The following is a 24,657-nucleotide window of genomic DNA, read 5'->3' as shown; positions in this document are numbered from 1 at the left end:
TTTCCATCTCCCTGTCATAAACAAATAAAATTATATTTTCAAAAAAATTGACTCAATAAATATCTGAATTATACTGAGTTTGAATAAAGACAGTCTTATTCAGGTATGATTCAATGTATATGAAGCTCTAGACAGCTCCAACCCATGAGCTATATACAGCCCACAAGATCATTTGGTCTGGCCCTGCCAGGGCATTAAGGGTAAATTAATTAAATGTTTGACAAAATATAGCAGGCTAATTTTTAACTTGATAATTCTGTATGGTCTGAGAATGATGTTATAAATATCCAAATAGTCCTTGGCAGAAAAAAGGCTCCCCAACCCTGCTCTATTACAATCTAATCCAGTGGTTCTCAACCTTCTGGCCCTTTAAATACAGTTCCTCATGTTGTGACCCAACCATAAAATTATTTTCGTTGCTACTTCATAACTGTAATGTTGCTACTGTTATGAATCATAATGTAAATATCTGATATGCAGGATGGTCTTAGGCGACCCCTGTGAAAGGGTCGTTCGACCACCAAAGGGGTCGAGACCCACAGGTTGAGAACCGCTGATCTAATTTATAGTGATAGCAATCAGATTGGTGGTTGTGGGCAGGTGCAGGGAGGAGAAATAACCTCAACAAGATATAAGAGAATTTTCAATTAAAAAAAATTTAAATTTGCCCAACCTGTGTGGCTCAGTGGTTCAATCTTGACCTATGAACCAGGAGGTCACAGTTTGATTCCTGGTCAGATTTCTGGTCAGGACACATGCCTAGGTTTCGGGCTCGATCCCCAGTAGGGGTCATGCCAGGAGGCAGCCAATCAATGATTCACTCTCATCACTAATGTTTCTTTTGTGCTCTCCCTCTTCCTTCCTCTCTAAAATCAATAAAAAATTTTTAAAAATTAAGTTTATTGGGATGATGTTGATTAATAGGATCATATAGGTTATTATATATTAAGCTTTTTTAGTCCCCCTTCACTCTTCCCCCTTCCTCTGGCTACCACTGACATATTTCACTTAGCATAAAATTCTCAAGGTCCATCCATGTTGTCACAAATGGCAGTATTTCGTTTTTTCTTATGGCAGTATTCAATTGTGTATATGTACCTCATCTTCTTTCTTCAATTCTCTATCAAAGGACACTTTGGTTGTCTCCATGTCTGGGCCACCATGAATAATGCTGCAATGAACATAGGGGAACATTTATCTTTGCGAATATGTTTTCAGATAGCCAGGAGAGGGTTTGCTGGGTCACATGGTAACTTTATATTCTTAATATTTGAAGGAACTTCCATACTATTCTCCATAGTGGCTATACAGCTGTACCAGTCTACATTCCTACTAGCAGTGAATGAGGGTTTTTTTTTCTCCACAACCTCTCCAACACTTGTCATTACCTACCTTGTTGATAATAGCCATTCTCACAAGTGTGAGGTGGTATCTCATTGCAGTTTTGATTTGCATTTCCATAATTGCTAGTTAGGGAAGGTTGAACAACTTTTCAGATGTCTGTTGGCTATTTGTGTGTCTTCTTGGAAGAGGTGTCTGTCTGTTCAGGTCCTCTGCCCATTTTTTAATTGGATTGTTTATTTGTTTAGTGTTGAGGTTTATGAGTTCTTTATATATTTTGGATATTAAACCTTTGTCAGAGCTGTTGTTTGCAGATATCTCCCATTCAGTCAGCTGCCTCTTTGTTTCGTTGTTTGTTTCTTTTGCTGTGCAGAAGCTGTTAGTTTGATATAGTCCCATTCATTTGTTTTTGCTTTTACTTCTCTTGTCTTTGGAATCAATTTCATAAAATGTTCTCTAAGTTCCATAAGATTAGTACCTATGATTTTTTCTTTATAATTTATTGTTTTAGATCCTACATTTAGGTTTTTGTTTAATTTTGAATTAATTTTTGTAAATGGGGACAAACTGTAATCTCATCTCATACTTTTCAAGTGGCTTTCCAATTTTCTTAGCACCATTTATTGAAGAGGCTTTCCTTTTCTCCATTGTCTGTTTCTGGTTCCTTTGTTGAAAGTTATTTGCCCATATACATGTGATTTTATATCTCAGCTTTCTGTGTGTCTTTTTCCTTCTGTACCATACTGTTTGATTATTGTAGTTTTGTAGTATAATTTGAATTCAGGTAGTATGATACCTCTGGCTTCGTTCTTTTTTCTCAGATTGCTTTAGCTATTTGGGGTCTTTTGTGGTTCCATACAAATCTGATGTTTTTTTTGTTCTATTTCTTTAAAAACGACATTGGGCCCTTTCCCCTGGCTGGCAGCACAGAGGCTGCACGATGCTTGGAGTTACTGTAAAAGACATTGAAGAATGGACCTTGAAAGAACTGACTCCTTTCATCCCCTTGCCCTCTACCTGAACCTTAGGCATTCCTTTTTATTCCCATAAATTTTGTTAGGACTGCCTCTCAGGCACAGATGGTCCATTGACCTGTTAATTCCAGGATATAACTAAACCAGATAAGTAACTATGCTATTTCTAGCTTCTGTAAATATGCTTGCTTGAATAATGGGAAAGTGAAGGGGGGGTGGGGGTGGGGGGCTGGAAATTTGGGCCTGTGACGGAAATCTGCTGTACGTTCTTATCAGTCTATGGTCTGGTCACTGCTCCCTCTTAAATCATCTATCTTGCAGGACCTGTTTGCTTAAGCATTGTTACTACCTTGGGAAGGCCATAAACTATGACGCTCCCAGACGGAATTGTCAGGGCTGGCGCCAGGCCAGGCCTTGAAATTGGGTCTCACGACACCAATCCTAGAGTTTTTTTTTCTCTTTTTGCCTTTATAAGCTTACCCCTAATTTCATTTCGGGACTGCGAGGTTTGGAGTGGCGATAGCCCTTCGCGATCGCCGTGGTCTTTGAAATAAAAGTTCCAAAATTCGACCCTTTGGTTGTGGCGTTTTCTATTGGACTCGCTGAATTCCAGTATAACAATGTGAAGCGGCATAAGTTCGTCAGAGCTTTGGCAGCCTTCCTCAAAAAGTCCGGGAAGCTGAAAGTCCCTGAATGTGGGTGGACACTGTCAAGCTGGCCAAGCATAAAGAGGTTGCTCCCTACAATGAGAATTGGTTCTACACACAAGTTGCTTCCACAGCGCGGCATCTGTACTTTCGGGGAGGTGCTGGGGTTGGCTCCATGACCAAGATTTGTGGAGGATGACAGAGAAATTGTGTCATGCCCAGCCACTTTAGCAGAGGCTCTAAGAGCGTGGCTCACAGGGTCCTCCAAGCCCTGGAGGGGCTGAAAATGGTGGAAAAGGATCAGGATGGGGGCCACAAATTGACACCTCAGGGACAGAGAGATCTGGACAGAATTGCAGGGCAAGTGGCAGCTGCCAACATGAAGCATTAGAACAAATGCTGGGTTAATAAATTGCCTCATTCGTAAAAAAAAAAAAGACATTGGGATATTGATAGAGGTGGCATTAAATCCGTGTATTGGTTTAGGTCGTATGGCCATTTTAACTATGATGATTCTTCCAATCCATGCACATGGAATATTTTTCAGTTTTGTTGTGTCTTTCTCAGTCTCTTTTAATAAAGCTTCGTAGTTTCAGGATATAGGTGTTATACCCAGATTTCAGGATCCCCAAGAGACCACACCAGGGAGCCAGCCGAGTCCGATGCAAAAGCAGAGAGTCTTTTATTCAAACCCGGGCTTGGCTCCCCTAGCCTCCTTACTGACACAGAAGCAAGTGGCAGAGAGAGGACCAGCCCTGTGGGGAGAGAAGTTTTATAGTAAGGGGAGGAGAGAGGACTGTGGGCCCTGCTGATTGGCCAGGTGCAAGTCGGTATCTCGTTACACAGGATGTGGTCATATCTATGGCGCGCACTTCCCTTGATTGTCATTGGTTAGTTTAAAGAAATCCTGGGTGTGGCTAGCAGAGGCTTGGGCTTCCGGGAAGAAGCCTTGCCGAGCACATGGCTGCCCAAAAATGGAGGACCCAGGGTAAGATGGAGGGCGTAGTCCTTGCCCTTTCAATAGGTCTTTCACATCCTTTGTTAAGTTTATTCCTAGGTATTTCATTCTTTTGGTTGCAATTACAAAAGGAATTGTTCTTTTCATTTGTTTTTCTGGAGTTTTTTGTTAATATACAGGAAAGCAGTGGACTTTTTGTACATTGATTTTGTATCCTGCAATTTTTTTTTAAATTAAATCTTTATTGTTCAGATTACATTTGCTCCCCTTCACCCCCCCCATAACTCCCCTCCTTCCAGTTCCTGCCCCACCCTCCGCCCTCACTCCCCACCCACTGTCCTCATCCATAGGTGCACGATTTTTGTCCAGTCTCTTCCCGCATCTCCCATTCCCCTTTCCCCCCCAAGAATAGTCAGTCCATTCCCTTTCTATGTCCCTGATTCATTATAATCACCAGTTCATTCTGTACATCAGATTATTTATTCACTTGATTCTTAGATTCACTTGTTGATAGATGCATGTTTGTTGTTCACAATTTGTATCTTTACCTTTTTCTTCTTCCTCTTCTTAAAGGATACCTTTCAGCATTTTGTATAATACTGGATTAGTGGTGATGAACTCCTTTAGCTTTTCCTTATCTGTGAAGCTCTTTATCTGACCTTCACTTCTGAATGATAGCTTTGCTGGATAAAGTAATCTTGGTTGTAGGTTCTTGCTATTCATCACTTTGAATATTTCTTGCCATTCCCTTCTGGCCTGCAAAGTTTCTGTTGAGAAATCAGCTGACAGTTGTATGGGTGTTCCCTTGTAGGTAGTTGACTTTCTTCCTCTTGCTGCTTTTAAGATTCTCTCTTTGTCTTTTGCTCTTGGCATTTTAATTATGATGTGTCTTGGTGTGGTCCTCTTTGGATTCCTTTTGTTTCGGGTTCTCTGCACTTCTAGGACCTCTAAGTCCATTTCTTTCACCAGGTGGGGGAAGTTTTCTGCCATTATTTCTTCAAATAGGTTTTCAATATCTTGCTCTCTCTCATCTTCTGGCACTCCTATAATTCTGATATTAGTGCGCTTGAAGCTGTCCCAGAGGCTTCTTACACTATCTTCACACTTTTGGATTCTTTTTTCATTTTGCTTTTCTGGTTGGGTGTTTTTTGCTTCTTCGCATTTCAATTCTTTGACTTGATTCTTGCACTCCTCTGGTCTGCTATTGGGTATAACATTCTTTATTTCAGTCCGTGTATGCTTAATTTCTAGTTGTTTCTTTATCATAGCATCGAGGGTCTCATTAGTTTTCGTGAGGCTCTGCTCAAGTTTATTGCAAGCCCTCAAAATTGCGTTTTTTAGCTCTATATCCTCCATTTCTGTCATGTTTTTTTGTCTCCGCATCTTTTATGCTTTCTTGGTGCACCCCCTTGTGGTCTTTGTGCGCAGTCTTGTTCTAGTTGAGCCTTGATTGTTGTAGTTAATACTAGAGGGATTTGACCACCAGGCTGACTGGCTGTGAGAATCAGCTGTGTGGAAAACTTCTGTCCTCTGGGGAGGTGCTAATCTAGCCTTTCCCTGAGGCGATCCGGCAAATGGCTCTGCGCAGGGCTTGGGCGGGGCGGGCTCAACAGTGCTGGTGGAGGGGAGCAGTTATGGCTGCTCTCAGTCCGTCCCCAGGGGCTCTGCCTCTCTGTCCCAGCAACCGCTGCAAACCTCGGAGGGACCGTAGCCAGACAGTCCCGCTTCTCCCGTTTGAGTCTGGGTCCCTAGAGACTCGCCCGGATCTGGAGCTCAGAGTCTGAGACTCCCTCCTGATTGAAAACTACAACCGCGCCCTCAGCCACCAGCCTGCTTTGCGCGCGCACCCCCGTACCTTTAAATTTTCCACACTGCGCCTCCTCTGAGCCTCCTAATGCTGTTGTCTTTGCTTCTAGTTCAAGAGTCTCTCCTCAGCCCGCCTTCCTGTGGTTCTGGTTGATGTCCATTCCGACTTTTAGTTGTATTTTTGAAGTGGTTGTTTGCGGCAGCAGTCTCCGGTGTTTACCTATGCCGCCATCTTTGATTCTCCCTGTATCCTGCAATTTGACTGTATTTGTTTATTGTTTCTAGTAGTTTTTGGTAGAGTCTTTAGAATTTTCTATGTATAGAATTGTCTGTAAAAAGTGACACTTTTACTTTTTTTTTAAATATTTTATTGGTTTTTTTACAGAGAGGAAGGGAGAGGGATAGAGAATTAGAAACATCGATGAGAGAGAAACATCGTTCAGCTGCCTCCTGCACACCCCCTACTGGGGATGTGCCTGCAACCAAGGTACATGCCTTTGACTGGAATCGAACCTGGACCCTGCAGTCCGCAGGCCAACACTCTATCCACTGAGCCAAACCGGTTAGGGCGACACTTTTACTTCTTGATCTGGATGCCTTTTCTTTCTTCTTCTTTTGCCTTATTGCTCTTTGGTAGGAATTCCAGAACTATAGGGTATCCCAAAAAATGTATATACACACTTTGAATCATTATAAAGGTAGTGTTTATTAAAATACATTTCATTTTCAAAATTGAGCTCTCAGCTGTTAAAGTATGTATAAATTTTTTGGGACACACTGTATTTTGAATAAAAGTGGTGAGAGTGGGCATCCTTGTCTTGTTCTTGATTTCACAGGAAAAGTTTTTGGTTTTTGCCATTGAGTATGATATTGGCTGAGGGTTTGTCATATATGGTCTTTATTATGTTGAGGTACTTTCTATTTCTATTTTGAGTGTGTGAATCATAAATAGATATTATATCTTATCAGATGCTTTTTCTCCATCTACTGATAAGATCATATGATATTTATTCTTTCTTTTATTAATGTGGTATATTATATTGACTGATTTGTGTATGTTGAACCATCCCTGTGCTCCTGGAATGAACCCTACTGAAACATAATTTTTGGACTGGAACCCGGATTCTTTGTCCCCCGGAATTGAAGAATGAATCTATGGACAGAAAGTGGTACAGCAAAGGTGGAGATTTATTGAAGAATAAGTACAGACTCCCACATGGGGAGAGGGAAAGAGTCCCACAGAATGGATTCCCAAGTAGGGAGGGGGAAAGGGTCCCACTGATTTATTTTTCCCTATGGCTTATAAAGGCTGCAGATCCTGGTGCCTTGATATCCCCTCTGATTGGTCACTATTCCCCTAGAGTGGTTACTATAGTTACTCCTGGGCTCAAAGGTTGAACCTCACATGGGACATGTGAAGTTCTCCCCCACTCCTTCCTTATTGTTTTCCTATTCCCTTTGGATGAAGGACTTCCTTCTCTTTATTTTCTAAATATAGACCGTTTGTTGTTTCCAGCTCCCTCATTCTATGGAGATGTATCTGTTGCAGCTTTTCAGCATCCCCTATTCTATGGAAATACACCTCTGCTGCTCTGCAGCCCTGTGTTTCTTTCATGGTCCCCTTAATTTCCAAAATTTCCTAAATCTGTCCTATTTTACCCCTGAAATTCCTGTTTCACTACTTGACAGTGAGACAGTGATGTATTATTTTTTTTAACACTACGGTGTCGGGTGAATTTCCCGCCAAAATATAAGATGGCGCGGGCAATTATTTAGGTTTCCCGCGCAAAATCAGAGTTAGTTTAAAATGCCTATATCTTTTGAAATATGGGTTCGATTGAAATGAAATTTTCGGTTTCTTGTGTAAAAAATGAAAATTTATTCAATCACAGACATTTTTTTATCTATTCAGTACATAAATAATTCGATATATATAAACTAAATACGAAAAACCCAAAAAATACTTATTACCTAAAAATATACACATATTTTTAAAGTTTAAAATAAAATTTTCATAATAAATCAAAACAAATAGAAATTAATAGTTTTTTAGCGTATGATATTTTTCAAAACACGCCCCTTTATGTAGAGGTATATTGCAAAATTTGCACATGTAGCGTGTCTCACTGCGCAATTTATGAACGGAACATACGCGACACCTTCTCAAAATGTTTTTCTTTTTTCCACTTCCGACAATTGCCTGTAACGTATGCTTTCTCATGTCCATCGATAGCCTGCATGGTGGATCAGATGTAGGTGGTTTAGCCCGCATTCCAGAAGTAGACGGTACTGGTTGAAGGTCTGGAACAATGTCCATGTCCTCTGGAATATCATCCGTCAACCAGTGGATAGCTGTTTGTTTCAAAAACATTTTAAAACCCATTTTTCTTTGCCTCACTGATTTGTAAACTGCATAAGAATTAAATAATGCGCAATTTATCATATACATTGCCAACCTTTTTGTCCATTTGACCGTCCTCCGCAATATCGAATAATATGAAAGGTATTGGTCGGCCTGGTCAACACCTTTCATATGTTTATTGTAGTCAATGAGTGCATTCGGTTTGACAATTTTCTTTTTTGATGTTCTGTCAATATTCTGACTTTCTTCCATCTCCGCAGAATGAATCGAAGAAATCAGGTATACAGGCTTTTTTGATTGCCACACTTGTAACAATATATCATTTTTCCTTATAAATTTTGTTTCACCTTTTTTCAAAGAAATTGTTTGAAAATCTTTAGGTATACCTCGATTTTTCCGGATTGTTCCACATATTCTGAATTTGTTTTTCATAAGTGCTTCACAATTTGCGATGCTATTATAATAATTGTCCATATATATATGGTACCACGAATCAGTGTATGGAGACACTACTGTTTGTATCGTTTCCAATAATCGCTTTCCTTTGCCGCAATAAATTTCCATGTTACAGATATATCCTGTATCACTTTCGCACAACAAACGAATCAATATTCCATATTTAATGATCTTGCCAGCATTATATACCCTAAAGAATAATCTTCCCCTCCAAGGTACGATCCCTTCATCTAGTGATAATTGCTGATGAGGTTTGTAAATATTTATAAATTTAGGCACAAAATAATCTAGTACTGGTCTCACTTTGCAAAGTCTATCTGATTCATTTATGATATCCGCATTATTATTGAAGTGCCAAGCTTTCCATATCTGTCGGAACCTGTCTCTCGTCATCGTTTTACCAAAATATGGCGTCTCCGTCCATGGCTCCGTGGTCCAATAGTCATCTCTTCTATCTTTGCGCACCTGTCCCATGAGAACAATTAACCCTAAAAACTTCTTCATCTCTTGAGGGGTTATATCTTTCCACTTTAGGCTTTTTTTTGAAAGTTTGAAATTATTCCTATTTTGATTATAATACCTGTTTGACTCCTCTACAAGAAATTCAAAAAAATCATCTCCGATAAATAATTTCACGGCATCTTCTATATTATTTATAACAGCATCTGTGTTTAATCCTTGATGCCCTAAAAAATCTTCTAAGACCGGTGGATTATCAACATGCGACCATTCTTCTCTCCCGCCTTCTATATCTGACTCTGAGTCAGAGCTGGAGCTCGAAATTCTTCTTCGCCTCAATGTCCTGGGACGCACCATTATTTCATCATCACTAGAATCTTCATCACTTGTACTCGCATTTTCAAGATCGCTATCACAAGAATAATTGGACAACTTGTCTGCACAAAACTCATCATCACTATAGTCTGAATGCTGCGACATTCTAGGTTAAAGCAAATAAAAATAATACTAACTGAAAATAGCGGTACTCCGATAGATATCTGATATAAAAAAATAATTATTATGCGAACACTTTGCGGAACGATTTTATTTTATTTGGTTAAAAAATTCTATATGAATGTCTTTATCACAATATATTTAAATATTTAAACACGTAATAATATTCACAAAACTCAAAACTAAAGACGTCCGGACACAAGAAGTATTTCTCAATAACTATTCTCTTTGCATGATGAGATATCCAGGGATATCGGTTATAAAATGAGAAAACAATACATTGGTACCCTAACGGTATTGTACTCGACCAGCGCCATAAAGTGTTCTCTACTTACAAGGGATTTTTATGATACCTATTACCCCAATGGGTATGAAACGGTTCGCATACGCAGGTAGGTATCTTTGTGAACGGCAAACAAACAAATATTTGGTAATACGCAGTTACAATCGGCCCGAGTTTACACGTTTCCCGCACTCCACCGCAAATCTATATGAACCGAGTTAAGACGGCTCCCGCGGAGTACGCGCAATTCACGCGAGCCGACTTAACTCGTTTCCCGCAATCCAAGTGTTAATGTATTGTGTTTGATTTGCTAATATTTTGTTTTGGATTTTTGCATATGTATTTATCAGAGATATTTGTCTGTAGTTTTCATTTTTTGTGTTATCCTTGCCAGGTTGTGTTATCAGGGTTATGTTGGCCTTCAATTTTTTGGAAGTTTGAGATGGATAGGTTTTATATCTTCTTTGAATGTTTAGTAGAATTCACTGGTGAAGTCATCTAGTCCTGGACTTTTATTTTGGGGGAAGTTTTTTTTTAAGAATTAGTGTGAGTTTATTTGAGCCAAACTGTCGACAGTTGCCGACAGTTGTCAGGACATAGAATCTCAACGGATTGGCATAATACTCCGGAGAATGGCGATTTTTTTCTCCTTGTTTTATACATTACAATCGAGGAGGAGATGTAAGTGGGTTACATGAAATCCATTGGTGATAGAATAGGAGAAAGCAAAGCAGGGGAAACCTTTGGGATTGAATAAAAAGTAAAATGATAGACACATACTTCTTTTACTTAGGTGAGTAAAGGATAGTTAACAGTCAACAATTAACATGATAACAATAACAATGAAGGAATTTATGGTCTCTGTCCTGGCGCCCAGGCACATTTGGCTGTGCCCAAGGGGTCTGGAAAAAAGGGAAGTTACTCTGACATTTCACAGGTATGTTATCTTAGATGGAAAAAGACAGTAGGCTCAGTTAAGGTAAAGGTTGACCTTGTCAGGAAAGATATAGGCCTAGAACATGACTGACACCATAACTGCTTTTAGTTAAAGTTTTAATTTCAGACCATCCTTTGTGATTACTGTAGGTCTTTGAGTTTGCAAGACTGCCATGCAGGCCTTCCCTGAGCTTGTCAGGTTAGCATGTGGCCCCTTTTGTCCACGTATCCCCTTTTTGGTCATATATCACTCTGAAGGATGCACTGATGACTAACCTTTTGGTTGGATAATGGAGTCCCACCATGCTAGGAAGGCTCATTCCTAGGATGTCTCAGTAACAGCATGTCTTGATGAACGGGGTAGATCACTAGGGATGGGGCAAGAACATAATCTTAGATGGCACTTAAGGTAGAATTATTATTATTCAAAATAAAAGACAGGTGAATGGGCGGAAGTCATATCCTATATGTCCTTGTTAAAAAATATCTTGGAACATTTCCCATTTTTGAGGCACCATGATCCAAATCTTTTACTGCTTAAGTTTTGTTTTTCTGCATCTAGTATAACATTTACATTCGAAGACCAAAAGCAATAATATTAAACCAGTAACATTGATTAAGAACAGAAGATGTCTAGTAGTAGACAAGGAAGGGTGTAAGACCCCTTTCACAGGGGTCGTCTAAGACCATCGGAAAACACATATATAATTACATATTGTTTTTGTGATTAATCACTATGCTTTGATTATGTTCAATTTGTAACAATGAAAATATATCCTGCATATCAGATATTTACATTACTATTCATAACAGTAGCAAAATTATAGTTATGAAGTAGCAATGAAAATAATTTTATGGTTGGGGGTCACCACAACATGAGGAACTGTATTAGAGGGTCATGGCATTAGGAAGGTTGAGAACCACTGGTCTAAGAGGAAACAAGTATCTACTATTATCCAGAAATTCCAATTTTTCTTCTAGGCAGTTAATTTCATCCATTCCTATATTTAGACAATACACATCTAAAATACTCATCTAGATTAGATCCATATATAACTCTACCAGGGAAGTGTTCTTGGAGGAGTTTGTCGAAGATAGGTCCTTTATAATAGATACTAATGACCCAGTGCAGGAAATTCATGCACATTAAAAGGGAATTAATTAGAGGAAATATTTTAATATTGCTATTTGCCCTTTCTCTATAATAGAAGTGTCAGAGATGAAAAAAATGAGTAAAAATGTATATGAAAATCTTCCTCCTGTCAGAGTCTGGGGCATGCCACAGGAACCAGAGTCAAGTCTCCACCCACCCACATGCACCTTGAAATCACGTGAGACCCAGACCTGGCCAGCCCCACTACCATTGGGCTAGATCTAGACCTGGCTGGCTCTACCCCTGTCAAGCCCCGCCAGGTGGGTGGTGCAGCCTCAGGTCCCCTGGCCTGGGGCGGGGCAGGGGGTGCGGCCTGAGTGAGGTCCTCTGGCCCGGGCCAGGGCAGGGGTTATGCCTTGAGGTCCCTGTCAAGCCCTGCCAGGTGGGGGCTGTAGCCTGAGGTCCCCCGTCAAGCCCTGCTGGGTGGGGGGCATGGCCAGAGGTCCCCCAGCCTGGTGCTGGGGTGGGGGAGCGTGGACTGAGGTCCCCCGGCAAAGCACTGGGGTGGGGGCCAGCCTCATATCCCTGCTGATTGCTCGTTAAGGCTTGTTAGGGGAACTCAGCCTCCACTGGGGGCGTAGCCATCTTGTGTTACAGAATCCCTGCCTCCTCTGTGGGTGCAGCCATCTTGACCATTACGGCATGACAGTCAATTTGCATAATTCCTCTTTGTCAGATAGCCTGAAAAAGTGTACCAAAGTATCTACACTAATAAAAGAGAAACATGCTAATTAGCGTACGACTCCTACCCTTCCCATTGGCTAATCAGCATATCCTTATGCAAATTAACTGTCAGCCAAGATGGCAGCCGGCAGCCATGCACTGAAGCGAGCAGGGAGGCTTGCTTGCTTCAGTGACTGCGGACTCCAACGTTCCCCACCTAACTTGCCGGCCTCTCAGCTGCAACTCTAAGCAACTATGTACTACATTGCAAATAAGAAGCTAAACAAAACCCCAGAAACCGGCTGTCAGTCAGCCAGGTTCAGCCAGCCGACCACAACATTGTATCGATGGTTTCAGCAGCGAGGCCTCAGAGCTAAAGCTGGCCCAGAATAAAAAAAAAAAGAAAAGAAAACAAGGAGCGGTTGGGAGCTTCAGTCACTCGCCAACCGGAAAACAGCCCTCAGCCCCTCACCCAGACTGGCCAGACACCCCAGTGGGGACCCCCACCCTGATCCAGGACACCCTTCAGGGCAAACCAGCCAGCCCCTACCTATGCACCAGGCCTCTATCCTATATAGTAAAAGGGTAATATGCCTCCGGTTCCAGGATCAGTGGAGCAGCGAGGCTCCCAGCACCGGGATCAGCGTGACAGGGGGCAGCGCCCAAACCCCCTGATTGCCCTGCGACTCTGTGTGTGACAGTGTGCAGCGCACCAACCCCCTGATCGGCCCTGCTCTGTGTGTGACAGGGTGCGGTGCCCCAACCCCCGCCCCCCCCACAGGCCCTGCTCTGTGTGTGACAGGGTAGAGCCATAACCTCTCCATCGACCCTGCCCTGAGTGTGACAGTGGCGGCGCCCCAACCCCCTGATCGGCCCTGCTCTGTGGGTGATAGACGGCGGTGCCCCAACCCCCCAATCGGCCCTACCCTGAGCGTGACTGAGGGAGGCATCGCAACCTCCCGATCCGCCCTGCTCTGTGCATGACAGGGGGCAGCGCCCCAACTCCCCAATCGACCCTGCTCTGAGCCTGACCAGGGGCTGCACCTAGGGATTGGGCGTGCCCTCTGCCACCCGGGAGCAGGCCTAAGCCAGCAGGTCGTTATCTCCCGAGGGGTCCCAGACTGCGAGAGGGCACAGGCCGGGCTGGGGAACCCCCCTCCTCACCCCCCCGAGTGCACAAATTTTTGTGCACCGGGCCTCTAGTATATTGATAGCAGAAGATCACCAGTGTGTGGCCAACAAAACATTAATTTCATTATCATAGTGATAATCAGAATATTATTGTCCAGTACAGTGATGGCGAACCTATGACACACGTGTCAGAGGTGACATGCGAACTCATTTTTTTGGTTGATTTTTCTTTGTTAAATGGATTTAAATATATAAAATAAATATCAAAAATATAAGTCTTTGTTTTACTATGGTTGCAAATATCAAAAAATTTCTATATGTGACACGGCACCAGAGTTAAGTTAGGGTTTTTCAAAATGCTGACACGCCAAGCTCAAAAGATTCGCCATCACTGGTCTAATAGGTGGGAAAGAGTGATAGGTACGCAAGTTAAATTTTTCATGTCTAATAGGGGAAAGGGTCTGGGGAGACAGATAATTGTTCCCACTAGGAAACCATAAGGATAATCTATAGATATAAAAGCCTAAGTGACCGTTATGACTGAACGACCGGTTGACCAGTCGCTATGATGCTCACTGACCAACAGGGCGTAGATGCTCAATGCAGGAGCTGCCCCCTGGTGGTCAGTCCGCTTGCACAGCCAACTTCCCACAGCCAGCCAATCTCCTGTGGCTCCTCCCCCCGGCCGGCCAACCTCCTGTGGTCCCTCCCCCCTGCTGGCCTGCCCCCCAATAGGCCTCAATCACCGACCAGGCCGAGGGACCCCACCTGTGCACGAATTCGTGCACCAGACCTCTAATCTTTTCTAATAAAAGCGAAACATGCAAATTGACCGTACCTTCACTATACTCACAAGCCACACCCACCAGCCAATCAGAGCGACTATATGCAAATTAACCCAACCAAGATGGCGGCCAGCAGCCACTGAGCTGGAGCAAGCAGGAGGCTTGGTTGCCCTGGTGATGGAGGAAGCCAAGCTTCCCACAGGCCCTGGCCAGCTGTGGGCTCTGCTAAAGTCAACAAAGTTTCAATTATAGAAGATAAATAAATCCCAGATACCTGCTTCCAGCCAGCCTCCACTGGGAGCTTGGGTGGCTGGGGGTTGTGGCCAGCCTGCAAACAGCCAACAGCCCCTCACCCAGGATGGCCACACCCTCGTGGGGTGAGGGTCCCTGCTGGGGGGCTTGGCCAGCCTGCAAACAGCCATCAGCCACTCACCCAGGCTGGCCAGACACCCCAGCGGGGACCTCCACCCTGAAGGGGCTGTGGCCAGTCTGAAAACGGCCCTCAGCCTCTCACCCAGGCTGGCCAGGCACCCCAGCGGGACCCCAACCCTGATCCGGGACACCCTTCAGAGCAAACCAGCTGGCCCCCACCCATGCACCAGGCCTCTATCCTATATAATAAAAGGATAATATGCAAATTGATCCTAACAGCAGAACAACTGGGAATGACTAGTTACTATGACACACACTGACCACCAGGGGGCAGATGCTCAATGCAGGAGCTGCCCCAACTCCCCAATCGGCCCTGCTCTGAGCCTGACCAGGGGCTGCACCTAGGGATTGGGCGTGCCCTCTGCCACCCGGGAGCAGGCCTAAGCCAGCAGGTCATTATCTCCCGAGGGGTCCCAGACTGGGAGAGGGCACAGGCCGGGCTGGGGGACCCCCCTCCCTTCCTGAGTGCACAGATTCTTGTGCACCGGGCCTCTAGTGTATTATATAATGTTCTTAAATGAAAGACTCTATGAATGTCAATTATGTCCATTTGGTTTAATATGTCATTTAAGGCCCATATTTCTTTATTGATTTTTCTGTTTGGATGATCTATCTAGAGTTATCAACGGAGTATTGAGGTCCCCAACTATGATTTTGTTTTGGTTTGTTTCTCCCTTCAGTTCTGTGAGTAGTTGCTTTATATATTTTGGTGCTCTAAGAAGTGTTACGTTTCTTGATATAGTGTTTCCCTTTATCATTATAAAATGTCCATCTTTGTCTCTTGTTACCTTGAAATCTATTTTGTCTGATATAAGTATGGCTACATCTGCTTTTCTGTGGATGTTATTTGCTTGGAGAATCATTTTCTACCCTTTCACTTTTTTTTTTTTTTTTTTTTTTTTTTTTTCCAGTCCCAAGCACTTTTTATTTTAAATAGACCCACCCCTAGCATTTGTGGGGCTTAGTGACAAAGTACAAATAAAGACCCATACACCATATGTCTAAATAATTAAGTTATTCATAAAGCTAACAAGTTGTTAGATAAAATACATTTTTTTTTTTTTTTTTTTTTTTGTTGGCTTATTCTTTTTTTTTTTTTTTTTTTTTTTTTAATTAAATCTTTATTGTTCAGATTATTACATTTGTTCCTCTTTTTTCCCCCCATAACTCCCCTCCTTCCAGCTCCCACCCCACCCTCCACCCTCACTCCCCACCCACTGTGTTCATCCATAGGTGCATGATTTTTGTCCAGTCACTTCCCGCATCTCCCACACCCCTTTTTCCCCCAAGAATAGTCAGTCTATTCCCTTTCTATGTCCCTGATTCTATTATAATCACCAGTTCATTCTGTACATCAGGTTATTTATTCACTTGATTCTTAGATTCATTTGTTGATAGATGCATGTTTGTTGTTCATAATTTGTATCTTTACCTTTTTCTTCTTCTTCCTCTTCTTAAAGGATACCTTTCAGCATTTCATATAATACTGGTTTGGCGGTGATGAACTCCTTTAGCTTTTCCTTATCTGTGAAGCTCTTTATCTGACCTTCAATTCTGAATGATAGCTTTGCTGGATAAAGTAATCTTGGTTGTAGGTTCTTGGTATTCAGCACTTTGAATATTTCTTGCCATTCCCTTCTGGCCTGCAAAGTTTCTGTTGAGAAATCAGCTGACAGTCGTATGGGTATTCCCTTGTAGGTAATTGAGCCTCTTTCTCTTGCTGCTTTTAAGATTTTCTCTTTGTCTTTTGCTCTTGGCATTTTAATGATGATGTGTCTTGGTGTGGTCCTCTTTGGATTCCTTTTGTTTGGGGTTCTCTGCGCTTCTTGGACCTGTAAGTCCATTTCTTTCACCAGGTGGGGGAAGTTTTCTGCCATTATTTCTTGAAATAGGTTTTCAATATCTTGCTGTCTCTCATCTTCTGGCACTCCAATGACTCTGATATTAGACCGCTTAAAGCTGTCCCAGAGGCTCCTTACACTATCTTCACACTTTCGGATTCTTTTTTCATTTTGCTTTTCCAATTGGGTGTTTTTTGTCGAATCTTTGGTTTGATTATTGTACTCCTCTGGTTTGCTATTGGGTATAATATTCTTTATTTCAGTCCGTGTATGCTTACTTTCTAATTTCTTTATCGTAGCATCGAGGGTCTCATTAGTTTTCGTGAGGTTCTGCACAAATTTATGGCAAGCCCTCAAAATTGCGATTCTTAGCTCCATATCCTCCATTTCTGTCATGTTTTTTTGTCTCCGCATCTTTTATGCTTTCTTGGTGCACCCCCTTGTGGTCTCTGTGCGCAGTCTTGTTCTAGTCAAGCCTTAATTGTTGTAGTTAACACTAGGGGGATTTGACCCTCAGGCCGACTGGCTATAGGAATCAGCTGTGCGGAAAACGTCTGTCTTCTGGGGAGGCGCTAATCCAGCCTTTGCCTGAGGCGATCGGCAAATGGCTGTGCGCAGGCTTTGGGCGGGGCGGGATCAACAGGGCGGGCGGAGGGAGCAGTTATGGCCACGCTCAGTCCCGTTCCCAGAGGCTCTGCTTCTCAGAACCCCGGCAGCCGCTGCAAACCTCGGAGAGAAAGCTGCCCTCAGGTTCCAACTGATGCCGGGTAATCCCGCTTCTCCCGTTTGAGTCTGGGTCCCTAGAGACTCGCCCGGATCTGGAGCCCAGAGTCTGAGACTCACTCCCGACAGAAAACGACAACCGCGCCCTCAGCCACCAGCCCGCTTTCGCGCGCACCTCGGTACCTTTGTATTTTCCACACTGCGCCGCCTCTGAGCCTCGATTTGCTGTTCTCTTTCCTTCTAGTTGTAGAGTCTCTCTTCAGCCAGCCTTCCTGTGGTTCTGGGTGATGTCCGTTCAGTCTTTTAGTTGTATTTTTGAAATGGTTGTTTGCGGCAGCGGTCTCCGGTGTTTACCTACGCCGCCATCTTGGTCCCCCCCTCTACCCTTTCACTTTTAATCTACTTTTGTCTTTGCAGCTTAGTTGTATCTCTTGAAGGCAGTATATGGTTGGGTTTTGCTTTCTGATCCAATCTGCTACTCTCTGCCTCTTTATTGGTGAATTCAGTTCATTTACATTTAGGGTAATTATTGATTATGAGGATTTGCTATAGCTATATTATCCTTATTTTCTGGTAGCTTTTTCTCCACTGGTTCTTTTCCTTGAGTTTCTGTTTTGTTTTGTTTTTCTTTTTTGGTTGTATTGCACATATATTTTCTGTGTTTCCTCTTTTTTTAAGCTGTGTCTCAATTTTTAAAAATTTTTTTTATTGATTTCAGCGAAAGGAAAGGAGAGGGAGAGAGAGATAGAAACATCAATGATGAAAGAGAATCATTGGCTGCCTCCTACACAGCCCCTACTGGGGATTGAGCCCAGAATCTGGGCATGTGTCCTGATTGAGAATTGAACCATGATCTCTTTGATCATGGGTTGGTGCTCAACCAGTGATCCACACTGGTCGGGCTCAATTTTGGGGTTGTGTGTGGTTACTATTAGGTTTATGATAAAGGAATTTGCTTATATATAGTAAGTTTTTTTTATATTCTGAGTTTCTCTGATCTCCATCCTCTTCCAGTTCAGACCTTTACCCCCACCCCTGTTATGCTTTTGTTGTCACTAATTATCCCTGTCATGCTATATGTCTTTTGGTAGTCTTACTTGTAATGTTATGACTTTACTAGAGGCCTGGTGCATGAAATTCGTGCACAGGTATGGTCTCTCGGCCTGGCCGGCAATCAGGGCCCTCCTGGCACCTGCCTTGGCCTGGTGCACCTGCTCGCCTGCTCCACCATTCTACTGCGGTCCCGCTCTCATCGGGGCCCATTGGGGCCGGTAGCACCGCCACTGCTGCCTGCTGCCAGCACCGCATTGCCGATGCCCATGTTCCACGCCGCCCCCTAGTGGTCAGCGCACGTCTAACTCCTGGTCGGTCAAACTCCCACTCGTGGGGACAATTTGCATATTAGCCTTTTATTATATAGGACTAGGGGCCCGGTGCATGAAATTCGTACACTGGGAGGGGGTGTACCTCAGCCCAGCCTGCCCCCTCTCACATACTGGGAGCCCTCAGGGATGTCCTAGTGATGGCTTAGGCCCACTTCCTGCTCCCCTTGGGGAGTGGGCCTAAGCCACAGTCTGGCCTCCCTTTGTGAAAGGTGACAGGGCTAATCAGGGAAAGGCATCAGCCCCATCACCCCACTGCTGCAGCCACTGCCAGTCACCGCAGCCAGCAAGGTTTTTTCATCAACACGGACTCCAGTCCCTTCACCATGAAAAAATGACAACTTTCTTTAGGCATTTTCAACATGTGTCTTTCATATAATAATAATTTCTTTATTATTTTTTCATCCTCACCTGAGGATGTGTTTCCATTGATTTTTAGAGAATGTGGAAGAGAAAGGGAAAGACAGAAACATCAAAGTGAGAGGAACACTTTGATTGGTTGCCTCCTGCATGAGCCCTGACCTGGGCCCCGGCCAAGGAGGAGCCTGCAACCTAGATACATGCCCTTGGTCAGAATTGAACCCAGACCCTGCCATCGGCAGGCCAAGGCATTATCCACTGAGCCAAACCAGCTAGGGCAGGATATGACATTTCTTAGCCCTCCAGCAGTGGACCTTCGTTTTTTTTTGCCAGGAGTGTGGTGAAAAACCCTAGATCACCTTTTTGGATTCTTATTATTCAAGTTACTAAGAATATTACCAGTGGCATACAGGGAGCTTAGCCAACCAATCGCCAGCTTTCCCTGCGCCACCCCCCCCCCCCCGCCTAGGCCTGATGCCTCTGGCCCAGGCATTAGGCCTGGGCAGGGGACCCCCATTTCCCCTCCCCTCCCCCGCCCCTGATCACCGGCTCCGCCCTCGCTAGGCCTGACGCCTCAGCCAGAGGCGTCACCCTCCGATCGCCGGATTGGCCCCTTGCCCAGGGCTGACGCCTCCGCCAGAGGTGTCAGGCCTGGGCAGGGTACCCCCATCCCCCCCCCCCCCCCCCCCCGATCACTGGCTTCTGGTCAGCTTCTGGGGCTTCTGGAGCCAGCCTGCGGCCCAGGATGGCGGCTCGTGCTGGCAGCTGCACTGTGCCACCCTGCCTACAGTATGAAAATTAGCCACGATCTTTGTTGGCGGTTAATTTGCATATCGCTCTGATTAGCCAATGGGAGGCGTAACGAAGGTACGGTCAATTACTATGTTTGTCTATTATTAGATAGGATTCTTTGTTTCAGGTGGAATAACTGCCTTGAGTATTTCTTGTAATGGAGGTTTTCTGGTGATAAATTCCTTCAGCTTCTATATGTCTAGGAAAGTCTTCATTTCTCATTCATATTTCAAGGATCACTGCTGGATATATTATTCGTGGCTGGTATTTCTTTTAGTTGTTTGAATATTGGTTCCACTCTCTTCTGGCTTGTAGAGTTTCTGCTAAGAAGTCCATTGATAACCTGATGGGTTTTCCTTTGTAGGTCACTTCTTTTCCCTTGCTGCTTTGAGAATTTTTACTTTGTTATTAAACTTTTCACAGTTTTAATACAGTTTGCCTTGGAGAGGGCCTCTTTGGATTAAGGTAACTAGTTGTTCTGTTTGCTTCTTGGATTCAAAGATCTAGTTTTTTCCTGAGGTTTGGGAAGTTCTCATTCACTGTCTGTCTGAATACATTCTCCTTTCCCTTCTCCATCTCTTCTTCTACCAGTATGCCTATTATTCTAATACTGCTTTTTCTGATGGAGTTAGATAGTTCTCGTAGAGCTCTTTTATTTTTTTATGCTTAGGTCTCTCCCTTGTTCCCTCTGCATCATTTGTGGATTCCTTTCTTTGATATCACTAATTCTTCCTCCATCTGGTCAGCTCTGTTTCCTTTGCTCAGTAGTTTACTCATATTCTCCTTAATTGAATGCTTCACTTCCAGGATTTCTGTTTGATTCTTTTTTCAATTTTTAATCTCTTTGGTAGAGTACTCATTTTGTTCATTAATTTATTTTCTAAATGCATTAAATTGCCTGTCTGTATTTTCTTGCATCTTATTGGGTATTTCCAGACTGCATTCTTGAATTCTCTGTCATTTATATTACATACATCCTGTGTTTCAGTTTACTTTCTGGAGATTTTTCATTTTCCTTCTGAGCTGCCTTTCTACCATATTCGTTGTATTTGCTGGTCTCCTCTGGCTAGACATCTATGTATTATTGTCCCTCTCTAGCAGTTTTCTGTAAAGAGGTCATTCTACTATTTTCCAGTAGGTGGTGCTGAATTACAAGGTTTTTAGCTCTGAACTCCTGAAGCTGACCTCTGTGGCTGCGGTCAGTATATCCATGCTGCTTGCGGGTGGGGTTTGTTTTGCCCTCTCATTGTTTTGTCAATGTCCTATGGTTTTCCAAGTACAGGTCTTTTAACTCCTGGTTAAGTTTATTCCTAGGTATCTACTTTTCTTTTTCTTTATTAAGGTAGTACATATGTGTCCTTATCCCTCCATTGCCCCAGTATCTGCTTTTTTTGTTGTTGCAATGGTAAATGGGATTGCTTTTTTAGCTTCTCTTTCTGAGAGTTCATTATTGGTGTATAAAAAAATGCCATTGATTTGAGAATGTTGATTGTATCCTTCTACTTTGCCGAATTCATTTATTAAGTTTAGTAGTTTCCTAGTGGTCTTTAGGGTTTTCTATGTACAATATCCTGTCATCTCCGAATAATGAGAGTTTTACTTCCTCCTTTCCAATATGGATGCCTTTTATCTCTTCTTCTTGTCTGATTGCTGTGGCTAGGACTTCCAGTACCATGTTGAGTAAGAGTGGTGAAAATGGACATCCTTGTCTTGTTCCTGTTATTAAAGTAAACACTTGTAGTTTTTGCCCATTGAGTATTATATTGGCTGCAGGTTTGGCCTTTATTATGTTGAGGTGTGATCCCTCTATTCCCACTTTACTGAGAGTTTTTATCAAAAAAATGGTGCTGGATTTTGTCAAATGCTTTTTCTGCATCTATTGATATGATCATATGGTTTTTATCTTTCAGTTTGTTTATGTGATGTATCACATTTATTGAATTGTGAATATTGTACCAGCCTTGCATCCCTGGAATAAATCCCATTTGATCATGGTGTATTATCTTTTTAACATATTGTTGGATCTGCTTTGCTAATATTTTGTTGAGGATTTTAGCATCTGTGTTAATCAGGGATATTGGCCTGTAATTTTCTTTCTTTGTAGTGTTTTAGAATTAGGATAATGCTGGCTTTGTAAAAAGAACTTGGAAGTATTCCTTCCTCTTGAATATTTTGCAATAGTTGTAGGACGATATGTGTTAGTACTTCTTTGAATGTTTGGTAAAATTCTATAAATCCATCTGGTCCTGACTTTTTAATACTGGAAGTTTTTTTAATTACTACTTCAATTTCATCAGTTGTTATTGGCCTACTCAGGTTTTCTGATTCTTCCTGATTGAGTTTTGGAATATTGTATGTTTCTAGGAATATGTCCATTTTGCCAGGTTGTCTAGTTTGTTGGCATATAATTGTTCATAGTATTTGCTTACAAAACTTTGTATTTTTGTGGTGTCCATTGTTACATATCTTTTTTCATTTGTTTTTATTTATATGGGTCCTCTCTGTTTCTTGATGAGTCTGGCTAGGGGTTCATCAATCTTGTTTATTTTTCAAAGAACCATCTCTTGGATTTATTGGTCTTTTATACTGTTGGGGTTTTTTTTGGTCTTTTTGTCATTTATTTCCATTATGATCTTTATTATTTCCTCCCTTCTACTTCATCTGGGCTTTTATTGCTTTTCTCTTTCTAATTCATTAAGTTGTAGAGTTATATAGTTTATTAGCGCTTTTGCTTGTTTCCTGAGGTAGGCCTGTAGTTCTATGAACTTTGCTCTCAGGACTGCTTTTACCCCACCCCATAGATTTTGGGTGGCTGTGTGTTCATTTTCATTTTTTTCCAGTAAGTTTTTAATTTCTAGCTTGATCTCATTGGTAACCCATTCATTTAGCCTCTCTATATTTGAGTATTAGCTAGCCTCCCTGTATTTGAATGATTTTTTTTTTTTGCCTCCCTGTATTTGAGTGATTTTGAGTTTTGTTTTGTTTTTTGTAGCTGATTTCTAAGTTCATGCCAATGTGATCTGAGAAGATGCTTGGCATTATATCAATCTTCTTGAATTTGTATAGACTTGTTTTGTGCCCTAACATGTGGTCTATCTTTGAGAATGTTCCATGTGCACTTGAGAAGAATGTATATTCTGCCACTTTGGGATGTAATGTGTTGTAAATAATGATTAATCAATCTGATCTAGTGTGTCACTTAAGGCCTCTGTTTCCTTGTTATTTTTTTTGTGTGGAAGATCTATCCAATGATGTCAGTGGGGTGTTAAAGTGCCCTACTATGACTGTATTTCTGTCAATCTCTCCCTTAAAGTCCATCAAGAGGATTTTGTTGTTGTTTGTTTTATTTGTTTTTGTTTATTTTTTTATGTACTTGGGTGCTCCTATATTGGATGCATATATGTTTACAAGGGTTATATTTTCTTGTTGAATCATTCCTGTTAGTATTATGAAGTGGCCTTCTTTGTTTCTTGTTACGGCCTTTGTTTTGAAGTCTATTTTGTCTGATAGGAGTATTGCTACCCCAGCTTTTTTTTCCTATCCATTAGCATGGAATATATTTTTATATCCCTTCACTCTCACTCTGTATCTTTCATTTTGAGATTGTCTCTTGTAGACAGCATATATAATGGTTATGTTTTCTTATCCATTCAGTCACCCTATGTCTTTTGACTGGATCATTTAATCTATTTACATTTAAGGTTATTATTGATGGGTATTTATTGCCACTTTAATTTTCTTTATGCCTACGATCCTTTCTTTCTCCTTTTCTTCTTAAAGCAGTCCCTTTAACATTTCTTGCATTGTTGGCTTGGTGCTAATGTATTCCTTTAACTTTTTTTTTTTTTTTTTTTTTTTTTGTCTGGAGAGGTTATTACTCCTTCAATTTTATTTTATTTTATTTTTTTTTAAATTTAATTTTATTTTTTTATTTTTATTTTTATTTTTATTAAATCTTTATTGTTCAGATTATTACAATTGTTCCTCTTTTTTCCCCCCATAACTCCCCTCCTTCCAGCTCCCATCCCACCCTCCGCCCTCACTCCCCACCCACTGTGTTCATCCATAGGTGCACGATTTTTGTCCAGTCTCTTCCCGCATCTCCCACACCCTTTTTCCCCCCAAGAATAGTCAGTCCATTCCCTTTCTATGTCCCTGATTCTATTATAATCACCAGTTCATTCTGTACATCAGATTATTTATTCACTTGATTCTTAGATTCATTTGTTGATAGATGCATATTTGTTGTTCATAATTTGTATCTTTACCTTTTTCTTCTTCTTCCTCTTCTTAAAGGATACCTTTCAGCATTTCATATAATACTGGTTTGGTGGTGATGAACTTCTTTAGCTTTTCCTTATCTTTGAAGCTCTTTATCTGACCTTCAATTCTGAATGATAGCTTTGCTGGATAAAGTAATCTTGGTTGTAGGTTCTTGCTATTCATCACTCTCAATATTTCTTGCCACTCCCTTATGGCCTGCAAAGTTTCTGTTGAGAAATCAGCTGACAGTCGTATGGGTATTCCCTTGTAGGTAACTGAGTTTCTTTCTCTTGCTGCTTTTAAGATTCTCTCTTTGTCTTTTGCTCTTGGCATTCTAATTATGATGTGTCTTGGTGTGGTCCTCTTTGGATTCCTTTTGTTTGGGGTTCTCTGTGCTTCCTGGACTTGTAAGTCC

General features: G+C 42.0%; 1 protein-coding gene and 1 pseudogene across 5 annotated transcripts in view; both read left to right on the top strand.

The window, feature by feature from the left end:
* The window catches only part of HLTF (helicase like transcription factor), a 179,543-nt gene that overhangs the window by 8,685 nt on the left and 146,201 nt on the right, over positions 1 to 24,657 (top strand). The gene's annotated exons all lie outside the window — the stretch shown is intronic.
* LOC139004415 (small ribosomal subunit protein eS19 pseudogene) lies at positions 1,209 to 3,399 on the top strand (annotated as a pseudogene).

This window comes from Myotis yumanensis, unplaced genomic scaffold (genome assembly GCF_028538775.1).
Source record: "Myotis yumanensis isolate MYYU_CA2020_CCGP unplaced genomic scaffold, mMyoYum1.0.hap1 SCAF_2, whole genome shotgun sequence".
NCBI classification, from domain to species: Eukaryota; Metazoa; Chordata; class Mammalia; order Chiroptera; family Vespertilionidae; genus Myotis; species Myotis yumanensis.
Note: the sequence above shows the minus strand (reverse complement) of the source record. Positions and strands in the feature narration are given on the sequence as shown.